We start from the raw sequence: 14,333 nt of genomic DNA, 5'->3' as shown, positions 1-14,333 counted from the left end.
AAAATATGTGAAATTAAGACAAACATTGAATCATGGATGTTATCAGAGGTGCCTTTTATTAAGGACATGGCAACTCAAATGATGTCCAAGTTCCAGAAATATTGGCGAGAGATTCACGGGCTTATGTGTGTGGCAGTTGTTTTAGACCCGAGGTACAAGTTCATGTTGCTCGAATATTATTTCCCTGTAATTTATGGAGATGAGCAATATGTAACTGAAATTGCAAAGGTTCGTAAGCTTTGTTGCAAGCTACTAGAGGAGTACGGGTCTAAGTTTCCTCATTTGAGAGAAAGAAGGGTTCAAGAAGAAAATGTATCAACATCGTCTTCAACACGCCGATTGGATGCCCTTTCTAACTTTGACAGATTTGTTAGAGCTTCCTATCGAGTAGAGAATATGAACTCTGAACTGGATTTATATTTAGAGGAGAACTTGATACCTAGGACTGAAGAGTCATTTGATATATGCAACTATTGGAAGGTGACGGGCCTCAAATACCCTTTGTTGAGTATGATTGCCAAGGATGTATTTGTTGTGCCTGTTAGCACTGTTGCTTCGGAATCTACATTCAGCAATGGTGGTAGGCCCGTGAGTTCACATTGATCGAGACTTCATCCTTCTACATTACAAGCATTAGTATGTACACAAAATTGGTTGAAGACTGACAAAAAAGGTAGATATTATTTAACAATTGTAAATATATATTTATATACATTTTTTCATTTCTTAATTAGAATTAATATTTATTTTGTTTTTTTTTAACAGCAACAGTGAATGATGAAGATAATGATGTTGATCCAACAATGGTAATTAGTTAAGTTTTTGTAATTTATCAAATAAATTATTTATTTTTATTATTAATACTTTTTTCTGTTTTTATTTTTTTGCAGGAGCCTTACGTAGTTGATCTTGATGATTAGAAAGTACATTGTTCTTTTTAGTATATGAGTGAGGACATGGATGAGAACAAATTGTAGTGTTTAGTACTTATGGTTGCTAGTTATTATATTTGAGTTTATGGTTGGTAGTTATTATTGATGTATTAAATATTGTTAGGAACAAAAGTACAATCTCAAACTTTCCTCTAGTATGCATAATTGAATCACTCATTTATTCATTATAACAAAAATTCAATTATTCATTGAAAACCTTAGTTTCCAACCTTATCTATTATTAAAGTAAAATTGAAAAAAAAATTACCATCTCACCCTTATAATTCTCTTCATTAAAAATAAATTGACTTACATAATTATTACAATATTGATTTTAAAACGTAATCAAACAACATAATATTTCTCTCATTACCCATGACTCAAAACAAGACAAAACCAAAGAAAAAAGAAATCCCTTTTAATAAGGCATGTCATATTGTAATAGTATAATAGTTATAACTAACCACCTCCTAATAATAATAATAATAATAATAATAATAATAATAATAATAATAATAATAATTTTTAGAAAGAAAATAAAAAGAAAAGAGGGCAAATAATAATAATAATTAATGGTGGGTTTTGATGCATTATCTATTTTCTCATCAAATTTTCTCTCTCTAAAATAACATAATAAATAAAAAGGTGTCTATAATGAATTGTCTCAACCACCACCAAAATTAAATACCATTCACTTTACCAAATGAAACAAAACAAAGTAATAAGTATTCTAACTAAAAAAAAATTAAAAAAAAACCAGGTCGGGCCTAACCCGGCCCGATTATCTCGGGTCGGGCTTGACCCGCTAGACCAAAAGAAGGAGTCGGGCCAGGCCAGGCCGGGCCAAAGTGACGTCGGGCCGGGCCTGGGCCGACTGTTGGGTTTTATGCCCTAAATAAAACTCTTTACAATCTGATTAGTTATCAATATAAGAAATTTGAAGTGATTGATGTTTGCATGAATTTTACATGCTAATGGTTTAATATGTTTAATATGTTTATTACATTCATACACACAAAATCAGTTAAATCCAGATCATATGTTTATTCACAATTACAGTATCGTCAACACAGTGGAATGTGATTGTGATCATATGCATCAAAAGTTTTGGTCCCTGTTTCATCAGTGTTATTGGATTTACACTAATGTGATAATCAGCGATGATGTGTACTTACACTTGGAGAAAGTGTTATGTTCTTTCCAGGACATTAGTAAAGTATGCTAGTTTCGAATGTATGGAGTATACATTGGACTGGACCGATATTGCAACTAAGTTAAGATATTACAAACTTACCGTTATACATATCTTTCCAAGTCAATATCAGTAGTTGATCTTAAGATTAAAAAGAATCTAAATCCTGATATGCTTGGGCTCAACTCAGGAGTGCTATTCATGTTCTTAGATTTACTAGTTAAGCCTACCTTTGGGTCAGGGTGATACGTATATTTTGGGAACATGATAGTATGATTGAGTGGGAGTGCTGAACATAAATATGGAATCTATAGCTTCTACTGGTGTATAGAAGTCAAGTGATGATTCCCTTCGAGCTTAGCAAATAGAAGTAAATGGATGAGCTCTTGTTTAACTAACTAATTATTAGATCACTAAACACCATTTACAGGTAGCTAAGTGTTTTAAGGGGCAAAATACATTGAGGGGTGAGAACGGTAAAGAAATCCCATCTCGATGTAAATCATCTATATAGAGGATCTTTAAATCACAATAAGATTATAACAATGGTTAAATGAGATAGTATATTGGTATCGTGAAACATACAATATGCTCTATATAAGTCTGAGAGTGCAATTCTAAGCTCTAAGAGTGGATTCAACGAAGAATTAATAAGTAGGAATTTACTTGGTAAATTTGGTTCACTTATTGGAAGCTCAGCATATAGATCCATGGTCCCCATTCTAGTTGAGAACATTCTGCTTGTAAGACTCATTAATTGATTCGTGATTGATCAATTATAATTCTAAAGTTAGACTATGTCTAATTTTATGAATTTTCACTAAGCAGGGGTGAAATAGTAAGGAAAAGAGTATTCTAGGTTTATTTATTTATTAATAGACTTTATATGTCTAGTTAATAATTAAATTAAATGACAATATTATTTAATAATGTATTTTAGTTATTAAATAATTAGTTTTGGCATTTAAAAGGTTAGAATTGAAAAATTGGCATTTTTGAGAAAATAGAGATAAAATTTGATAAAATTGCAAAATTAAGTGAGGCCCAATAACACCATATGGCCGGCCACTTAAATAGATTTTTCAAATTAATATTTTCATTATTTTAATGCCAAATAAATCCTAACCTAAACCTAGTAGTTGGCTATAAATAGAAAGTGATGGCTCAGTCTCATAACATGCTTTCATTAGCTTTCTGACAGAATTTTCTCTCTTCAGAAAAACTGAGCCTTCCCTCACTTTCTACCTTGGCCGAAATACCTCTCTCTCTTTTCCCTTCATCTTTTTCGTGACCCTAGTGAAAGAGTAAGTGCCCACACACAGCAAGCAGTAACTCAATCATAGATTAGAAGACTGTGAAGGATCAAAGCTTGAAGAAGAAGGACATTCGGGCTCAGATCTTGATTATACTCTGCTACAGAAATGAATCAAGGGTTAGAGATCTGAGTGGAAGGAGACATTAATTCCGCTGCATCAATGTAAGGTTTTCTTAACTTTATATGTGTTTATTTTATCGTTTTAGAAAGTTCATATTTAGGATGTTAATAAACATACTTGTGAGTAGATCTAAGATCCTGGTAAAATAATTTCCAACAACTGGCCTCAGATCCATGGTAATTGATTTACTTACATGAAATTTGGACTTTAAAACGATTGTTTGTATGTTCTTTGGATGGTATCATATTGTATTGAGTGTTATTTGATGATTGATTGATGTTTGTTAAATTTTCGTGAAAAATAATTGCGATTTTATCTTTGGAATTATTTTTATTGGATAGTATGGAAAAAATTAAGCAAGTTAGCCTTTTACATAACTCAATTTGGATTTTATTTGAATTAGTTATGATTTTTTGAAGATTTGAAAAAATCGGGGCTGTGCTGATATTTTCCTGCGATCGCAAATCTGTCCGTATAGTTTCGAATTTTTTCGTTTTTCTTCGATTTTTCATGCTTTTTCATGTAATTAACTTCCAATTTTTTGTATGATTTTGTATATATACTATTACTATTCCTAATTCAATTCTAATTATCATTTTGAATTGATTTAAATTTTTTTTTAATTTAATTCAAGATATTAGTGTAATTTGAATTTGAATAGAATTAGTATCTATCTTCTTGCTTAAAATATCTATCTTATTTTTAAATTTGATTATATTTTTTTAAAAATTTAAGGTGAGATTTTATAAGATATTTATAATATCTTTTAAGATATTTTAAAATATCTTATCTTTTAAGATATTTTTTTAATAATATCCTATCTTTTAAGATTTTTTTTTTAAAATCAAATCTTTTTAGATATTTTGACCTTATTTAAATTTAAATAAGATATTTATAATCATGTAATTTTAAATAGATATAAGATATTTTACTAACTTTTAAATTTTGTTATTTTATTTATTCAAATTAAATTTAAAATCTGAAAAGATATTTCTTTTATCTTTTCTAATTTTTATTTAATTTTTATTTTTAAAATAACATTTAATATTTAAAAGTAATTAGTAAATTTTTGAAATGATATTTAGGTTGGTTGAAACCTAATTTTTCAAAATAGTAGGTTTAATTTTAAATATTTATTTTTTTTAATAAATTCGAAATTTAAATTTATTTTTTTATTTTATTTTCGAAATTAATTAAAATTTTTTAAAATTTTTTTTTTCGAAATTAATTAAAATATTTTTTTTAATTATTTATTTTTCGAAATTATTTATTTAAAATTAAATAAATCCTACTTCTAACTATCCAGCTAACCTTGTTGCAGGAGTATGTGTTTTTAGCTTGTGTGTAAGTCTTAAAAACCTATTATTACTTGATTGCAAATAGCCATGGTTACTTTTTGCCAGATCTAATGATCTGATGGCTCCCTTGGTCAAGTTAATAATTTGTAACAGGTAAAATTTTACAATCTTCTTTCATCTGTGTATGACCTAGCAACATGATAGGATCCATCCAAAGTGTGCCTGTGTGAGCCTATATGTTTATTTTATTATATAGATGCATATAGGTTGTTGCTAAATAAAATGTCACACCATGATAGATTTTATTTAGGTCCATTTAGTTATTGGACCTATTCAATTAATAACAGTTATTCATTTTAAGGTTAAATTCCTCTCTTTTGGGCCTTGTGTGAGAGTTGGGAGCCATAGAAGTGGGTACGACATACTGAACCCAGCACCCCCTCACATGAATTACCCCAATTGTGAAGGCCCATTTGCCTGATTTGAATAACTGTACTAGGTTAATTATATTAGTTTGACCTAATAAAATTGAATTAGCAACATAATTAACTTTTAAAATATATGAAATTTATTTTCATTTTAATATTTTAAAGTTAATTTTTAAGAAAAACACTTTTAGTTTAGATATTATTTCTAGACAAACTATTTGTATTTTTCTTGTATTTAATTAAATATAGAATTTTAACTAACTAAGATTCTTTCTGGAGCTTATTTAATTAAATATTCCTATTTAAGTTATAAATTAGTTGTAACAACTGATTTTTCTTATCTAACTTAAATTTGAATATTTGATTTAAATTTTAAATCAAGTTGAGGAATCCTAGGCATTAGTTATTAAAGATTCTTAAGATATTTTTTAAGTTAATATCTTTTCAAATATTAACTTAAAATGGAATATTTTAGATATTTTTTGGTTAATATCTTTTCAAATATTAACTTTAAAAAGATATCTTCAAATTAAGTGGTTACAACTTAATTTGTGATATTTAATTAAATCTAGATTTGAAATTATTTAAGTTTTAGATTTTTTCTGTATAACTTAAATTAGATATTTTTCAAATTTTGAAAAGATACTTAGTCAAATAAGATATTTTCTAGATAGTAATTTCTAGACTACTTATTATTTCTAATATTTAAATATGGAAATCATACTTTGTGAAATTAATTATTTAAATAATTAATTTTGGTACAATTTTATTAAGTATATTTTTCCTAGTATTAAATAGAAATTAATAATTAAGCCTTCTCTACACTTAATTATTATTTCTTGAATTTAATACATTTAATTAAGTTGAAAAATCTAAATATCTAAGTTGATTTTCATCATGATACTTAAATATTTATTGATTTTTCATGACACTTAATTAAATAGAAAATTATTTTTAGGTTGAAATTTAATTTTTCAACTTAAATTTAAATAATTTTCAATATATATTTTTCTTTATTTTATTAATCAATTTCAAAATTTGCATTTTAATTATGCAATATTTTCGAATTTTTTTTGCAAAATAGATTAGGTTGTAAATTAATTATTTATTTTAATTAATTCTTGGACCAACCACAATCAATGATTTTTTTCATTTAATGGATTAATTTAAAATAAATGAATTTAAAAAATATATATATATTATTAGAAATTGAATTAACTAGTCAAAAGAATATCTAAATAGGTGATATTTTTGCTTGAAGTATTTCTTTTCTATTTTTTATTATTTTTCGAAAATTGTATATTTTTATATACTTTAAATTTTCGAACCCAATAAATATATTCTCAAAGGAAATTTTGAAGTTGCTAATTATTTATTTAATTCAACTTAAATTAGTTTCCTTAATATTTATATTTAAGATTATTACTAAGATGGAAATAATTTATTTTATGTCAATCACCATCTAAGTATAATTTTATAAATATTATATTAAATTCTTATTTTTGAATTTTAATTCTTAATTTAGAATTTAATGAGATTTATTTATTAGAATAATAAAGAAAATACATTTTAAATAATGAGCTTTATTATTATTAAGATATTCGATCTCCATTGTGGGTTTTACACCGCATTTGTTTTAGTGAGTAATCCTCCCTAATGGAGGAACGTTCATTAGCAATTTCGCACCGTTTAATCTCGCATGATAAGTGGTTTGTAAGTGTTTTATATGGTATAGATCACCCTAATGGTGGCGACCATATTTGACTTGCAAATTGCGAAACAATGGTAGAAGCTCATGAGATAGAATAGCCTTGACTCTCGCCTAAACGGGACAACGCTGGATTCTGATCTTGATCGAATAAAAGGTTGCTAGAATGTTTAACATTTTAGATGAGCTGACAACTCTATTCAATGGATGGTAGCTTCGACTCTCGCCTAAACGGGACACTGATATCAGTTTGTTGAAAACCTTGGAAATTATTTAGGATTGAATTTTTTTTTAAGTATTTTCTCATATCATTCCTACTTGGTATGTGCTTATAATTTCTGAATTGATTTTGTGTGTTAAACCATTATTAATTTCTATTTGTTGATTTCAATTATTTTGTAGTATCCTGTATTGTGAAAATGAATCCCATGTTATCACTGTTGACTGAAAATAAGCTGAATGGATCTAACTTTAATAAATGGAATGAGAACATTAATATTGCTCTCATAGGAGAAAGTGCCTTGTTTGTTTTAACTGAGCCGTCACAAGTGCACAGGGATAATGCATCCAAAGCTGTGAAAGAAAAGTATGAGCGTTGGCAGAAAGCAAATGACAAAGCTCTATACTTTATGCTTTCTAGCATGGTTGACACCCTCAAAACTCGGTTTTCTAAAGGCGAGAAGGCTTCTTGAAGTTATGACGAAGTTAAATGAGCTATTCGGTAAGGCATCACTTCAGTCACGCTTTGACGCGACTAAGAAGTACATTAACGCACGGATGGAACCTCATCAAAACGTGCGTGATCATGTTCTCCTCATGTCCAGTTATTTCCAAGAAGCCCAGGATCATGGTGCTGAAATGGACAGTGCTACTCAAGTTAGTCTTATCTTGAATAGCCTGACTCCAGCATTTCTACCATACACATCAAATTATGTCATGAATAAGAAGGAAATTGACTTTCATGAATTAGTCAATGACCTTCAAACTTATGAAAATTTGATTGGAGGACCCAAGAAGAAAGGGAGTAAACCTCACAATCCTGGTAATGGTAAAGGGACGATAAAACCTGAAGCAAATGTTGCCTCTGCTTCAAAGCCCAAATCGAAGAAGAAGTGGAAGAACACCAAGAAGCGAACAAAAGCCATGAAAAAGGCTGCTCCTTCTGGTGTTGCTACACTTAAAGGAAAGTGTTTCTACTGCAATGAGAAAGGTCATTGGAAACCCCAGTGTCCTAAACTCCTTGCAAAGAAACAAGGTATTTCCATTAATAAACTTTAAGAGTTTTAGTGAATTATTATCCAATTGGATTTATGATTCTGGACTAAACTTTGTTTATTTGTTTTCTTCTTCTGATAGGCCCAGCCACTTGAACTCAATTGAGTTGGATCAGAAAGCTGGACCAAGGGTGAAATCGTCCAGATGAAGATGAAGCTCTTCAATTTTTTGAATTAATTGTTTTGGTTTAAAACAATTTGGATTTCAAATTTTAGTTAGGGAAATTTATCCCTGTTTCTCTCATATTGTTGCAATACATTTTTTTTTATTAATAAAGTTTCTAATTTTCGAAATTCACTATTGCAATTTATGAGATTGAGCTTCATTTAATTTCATCTTCATCAATTATTACCACATTATATTTGTATGTTTGTATGTGTAAGTGTTTTTATTATTGATGCAAATTCTATAATATTTACAACTCTTCATAGAGTTATATTATATAAACACTAGAAATTATTTCTATGTTTATCAATAATTGTTAATTCTCAAACAATTATTAAGAATTTGTTTAATAAAAAGATCTTATGATCTGATAGGGGTGGAGAAAAGTTAAGAAAACTATGCAGTTCAACGATCTTTTATATCTAATGAACTCTGGATAGTATTCAACTCCACATAAACTCTATCACACTAAGAGAATCATGATCTTTACAACCTTTAGGGGTGGATCATAATCTCTATATACTTAGGGGTGGAGGTTATCCATAGTACCCTATATGTATATTCTTAGGGATATAGTCTATTCCACAATTCCCTATGAAACACATATCTTGTTTAAACATAGAAGTAATATAATGAGTCAGCTATTGTCAATACAAATTCTTGATCTTGATTGTATGTTCCATTTCGATTTTACTGTTGTAAGTAAAAGTTTGATACCTTTGAAAGTTCTTTGTTAAAGTTTCACACTACCTTAATTGAGTGGGAGAATTTTAAAATTCTATACCCATCTTCATTAGGTTGATAATTGTGATAGGTACTTAAGAACACTACTGAAAAGCAAATCTAACCATTCACATGGATAGGTATAGCTTATCAGAATTATGAGAATAAGATAAAGAACTCTAGTTCAGTCCATTCGAATGACTTGAACCAAGAATTCTTAATCCTCATAAAATTTGATGGTATCTTAATTTTGATTACTTTAATCTCTGGCATGTATTTTTCACTTCAAATACTAGTCTGCTATGTTGATGACTTAGTCTTAAAGTTACAGACTAATACAAAAGTCACAACTAGGTAACTCTCCAAACAATCAGAGGTTAAAAGTATTATTTAACCAGACATCTGCTATTGAGTGGGAGCTATCTGAGATGTAATCAAGAAGGATTTATGAAAGTGATCTATATGTTAGATATTAAGGAACTGTGTATCAGTTTTCCTTGTATCTCACCATCTAATTTCGATTTATATGAGATGGTGCTTACTTTGGGGGTGGAGGAATTATTGTATAATAATTCAAGCTCTACCAGAGAAGAACTATTACTTGGTCTATTCGAAAATACCAGAAAGTTATATCACTGAAGAAAAGTCTACACTGTATTATCTCAATTACATATTTTAAAATATGAGAGATATGTCTTCTGTTAATTCAGATGTACATTTAAAACAGTAAAGATTTCAGTATTCCTTGATGAGTAAAGCATATAGTAAAGGATGTTTCATAAGAGTATTTATGAACTAGTTTCCAGAAGTTTGGGTGGATTCAAATATACTACACTTGATCTGAAGATCAAGATATCAGATTGACCTATTTGCACAGTTTGTTTTATATTAGTGCAAGTGGGAGTTTGTTGGATTTTATGCCCTAAATAAAACTCTTTACAATCTGATTAGTTATCAATATAAGAAATTTGAAGTGATTGATGTTTGCATGAATTTTACATGCTAATGGTTTAATATGTTTAATATGTTTATTACATTCATACACACAAAATCAGTTAAATCCAGATCATATGTTTATTCACAATTACAGTATCGTCAACACAGTGGAATGTGATTGTGATCATATGCATCAAAAGTTTGGGTCCCTGTTTCATCAGTGTTATTGGATTTACACTAATGTGATAATCAGCGATGATGTGTACTTACACTTGGAGAAAGTGTTATGTTCTTTCCAGGACATTAGTAAAGTATGCTAGTTTCGAATGTATGGAGTATACATTGGACTGGACCGATATTGCAACTAAGTTAAGATATTACAAACTTACCGTTATACATATCTTTCCAAGTCAATATCAGTAGTTGATCTTAAGATTAAAAAGAATCTAAATCCTGATATGCTTGGGCTCAACTCAGGAGTGCTATTCATGTTCTTAGATTTATTAGTTAAGCCTACCTTTGGGTCAGGGTGATACGTATTTTGGGAACATGATAGTATGATTGAGTGGGAGTGCTGAACATAAATATGGAATCTATAGCTTCTACTGGTGTATAGAAGTCAAGTGATGATTCCCTTCGAGCTTAGCAAATAGAAGTAAATGGATGAGCTCTTGTTTAACTAACTAATTATTAGATCACTAAACACCATTTACAGGTAGCTAAGTGTTTTAAGGGGCAAAATACATTGAGGGGTGAGAACGGTAAAGAAATCCCATCTCGATGTAAATCATCTATATAGAGGATCTTTAAATCACAATAAGATTATAACAATGGTTAAATGAGATAGTATATTGGTATCGTGAAACATACAATATGCTCTATATAAGTCTGAGAGTGCAATTCTAAGTTCTAAGAGTGGATTCAACGAAGAATTAATAAGTAGGAATTTACTTGGTAAATTTGGTTCACTTATTGGAAGCTCAGCATATAGATCCATGGTCCCCATTCTAGTTGAGAACATTCTGCTTGTAAGACTCATTAATTGATTCGTGATTGATCAATTATAATTCTAAAGTTAGACTATGTCTAATTTTATGAATTTTCACTAAGCAGGGGTGAAATTGTAAGGAAAAGAGTTTTCTAGGTTTATTTATTTATTAATAGACTTTATATGTCTAGTTAATAATTAAATTAAATGACAATATTATTTAATAATGTATTTTAGTTATTAAATAATTAGTTTTGGCATTTAAAAGGTTAGAATTGAAAAATTGGCATTTTTGAGAAAATAGAGATAAAATTTGATAAAATTGCAAAATTAAGTGAGGCCCAATAACACCATATGGTCGGCCACTTAAATAGATTTTTCAAATTAATATTTTCATTATTTTAATGCCAAATAAATCCTAACCTAAACCTAGTAGTTGCCTATAAATAGAAAGTGATGGCTCAGTCTCATAACATGCTTTCATTAGCTTTCTGACAGAATTTTCTCTCTTCAGAAAAACTGAGCCTTCCCTCACTTTCTACCTTGGCCGAAATACCTCTCTCTCTTTTCCCTTCATCTTTTTCGTGACCCTAGTGAAAGAGTAAGTGCCCACACACAGCAAGCAGTAACTCAATCATAGATTAGAAGACTGTGAAGGATCAAAGCTTGAAGAAGAAGGACATTCGGGCTCAGATCTTGATTATACTCTGCTACAGAAAGGAATCAAGGGTTAGAGATCTGAGTGGAAGGAGACATTAATTCCGCTGCATCAATGTAAGGTTTTCTTAACTTTATATGTGTTTATTTTATCGTTTTAGAAAGTTCATATTTAGGATGTTAATAAACATACTTGTGAGTAGATCTAAGATCCTGGTAAAATAATTTCCAACACCGACTGACATTCCTAGTTTAAATTGTGCATGCTTGGAGTCCTCTAACTGCTGTAAAAGAGAGATGTTTGGTCTAGTGATAATAATATCGTCAACATAAACAATGAGGAAAATGAAGGTACTATCGGAGCCTTTGGTGTACAGGGTATAGTTTGCTTGGGAATGAGTGATTCAGTAAGCTTCATGTACCATTTTCTAGATAATTGCTTGAGGCCATAGATTAATTTGTAGAGTTTACACACTAGACCTGTTTCTGCAGACAAAGATGAAGGAAGAGTGAGTCCTTGTGGGAGAGACATATATACTTCCTCATGGAGATCTCCATTGAGGAAAGCGTTATTAATATCAAGTTGAAGTGTGTGTCATTGTTTAATGACAGAGATGGCAAGCAACATCTTGAAGGTGACCATTTTGGCCACGGGGAAGAAAGTTCCAAAAAAATTGAATCCTTCTTGTTGTGTATATCCTGGAGCTACAAGCCATGCCTTGTATCTTTCAACTAAACCATCACTATTGAGTTAGATTTTATAAACCCAATGGCATGTTTGTTGGGAGGGAGTTAACAATGGTCCATGTTTTATTGTTAAGAAGAGCATATAATTCTGTTTCCATTGCTTGGTTCCACACTTTATGTTGTACAACTTGATTGTAATGTTATGGTTTATAATGAGCTTGGACTGCACAAATAAAAGCTTTGTGAGCTATAGATAAATTAGTATAGGACATGAATTTATGAAGGAGATAAGGTGTAGAAGATTGATCGTGAATAGTGGAATGGCATTAATAATCTTGAAGATAACTTGGTGGTTTATGAATTCTTCCAATTCTTCTTAATGTGACTTGCGAATCATCATTATTTATTGTATCATCATCATTATTTGTTGTAGCATCATTTGTTGTAATAGGAGCATCAGTTTGCTCTATAGGTCTAGCAATAGAGGCTTCTCAATTAGGTGGAGAAGTGGATTCTGATATGTAATCTACTAAAATATCATTGGAAATATGGACCTGCATGGTATTGTCAACATTGATAGTGCATGGTATATGTGAGTTAAAATCAATTACGTGTGTGAGAGAGACATGAGATGAGGGGAACACCATGTTAGCAAAAGGATCAATACCAGTGTTGTTAATATTTAGTTTATGGAAAGGATATTTATGTTCATGGAAAACAACATTTCTAGAAATAAGGAACTGTTTGGTATTGAGATCATAGATTTTGTATCCTTTTATGCCTTGTGGATATCCTATGAAGACACATGTGTTTGCTCGAGGAGAAAACTTTGTTCTATGTACAGTGAGAGTGGAGGCAAAAGCAAGGCAACTAAAGTTTCTTAAATGTGTGTAATCAGGAGTAGTTCCAAATAAAATTTCATAGGGTATTGTTTGCTAAATTTGGGGTAGGATTTCGGTTAATAAGGAACACAGTGGTCAATATAAAATCTGTCCAGAATGTAATTTGTTCGAATTAGTTCCTCTAGCAATGCTTCCTTATGATGTTTATCTTAAGACACAAGGTGAAAAAATCTATTGATTTAAGGTAGAGGACCCATCAAAATGTTGCTTCGAACCTGAGTGTAATGGTTTGAGAGTCCCATGAGAAAAGAAATTATATACTTCATGTGATGATGTTCTTGGAGTTGATTCCACCACAAGAACATCCATTGTAGGTACATGAAGTGATGAAGGTCTATAATTGGACAATTCTTCCAAAACCATTTTCAGTTTAGTGAAATACATTCTCACGGTTTGAGCTTCCTGCTTTAGATTCATCAAATATTTTCTCAGATTGTATATGTGAGGGCCATTTCTTTGGTGAAATCTCACCTTAAGATCGGTCCAAATTTCTGCAGCACTGTCATCATAAAGAATACTAGAAAAAATTTCTTTAGAAATAGAATTCAGAATCCAAGAAATGACAATATTGTTATTTTTAACCCAAGCCTTGTATAGAATATAATCAGTAGGTGAAGGTTTAGGGATAGAATTGTCGAGGAACCTAAGCTTATTCTTGACTGAGATTGAAAGCTGCATTGCTCTACTCCAAGACACCAAGATGAAGGTAATATGGATTAGCTGGATCTTCAAAAGGATCTATTGGATTGATTGCTTGAAGATTCTGGTTGTCTTGAGCGGAAGGAACTTGTGGATTTGTGGATTGAACTTTAGAATGGACATACTGATCATCATTTGACAGTGTTGAACTGAGCTAGAGAAGAAGACTTCGAGGAAACCAAAAAAACCAGGAAAAGGAGAAGAACGATAGAGAACACCGCCTTTGTCAGAGAAAAAGACACAACAAGAAAGGAAAAGAAGAGCATGATCTTGAGGGAAAGCTTCCCACTCTGATACCATATTGCAA

The 14,333-nt window shown here is 30.2% G+C and overlaps 1 long non-coding RNA gene across 1 annotated transcript; it reads left to right on the top strand.

The window, feature by feature from the left end:
* The first annotated feature begins 263 nt into the window (after nt 1–263).
* LOC115700864 (uncharacterized) lies at nt 264–1,267 on the top strand. The gene is made up of 3 exons (XR_004008461.2): nt 264–673; nt 766–806; nt 891–1,267. It is a non-coding gene; the product is annotated as an uncharacterized LOC115700864 (long non-coding RNA).
* The last annotated feature ends 13,066 nt before the right edge of the window (nt 1,268–14,333 follow it).

This window comes from Cannabis sativa, chromosome 8 (assembly GCF_029168945.1).
Source record: "Cannabis sativa cultivar Pink pepper isolate KNU-18-1 chromosome 8, ASM2916894v1, whole genome shotgun sequence".
Classification (NCBI taxonomy): domain Eukaryota; kingdom Viridiplantae; phylum Streptophyta; class Magnoliopsida; order Rosales; family Cannabaceae; genus Cannabis; species Cannabis sativa.
Note: the sequence above shows the minus strand (reverse complement) of the source record. Positions and strands in the feature narration are given on the sequence as shown.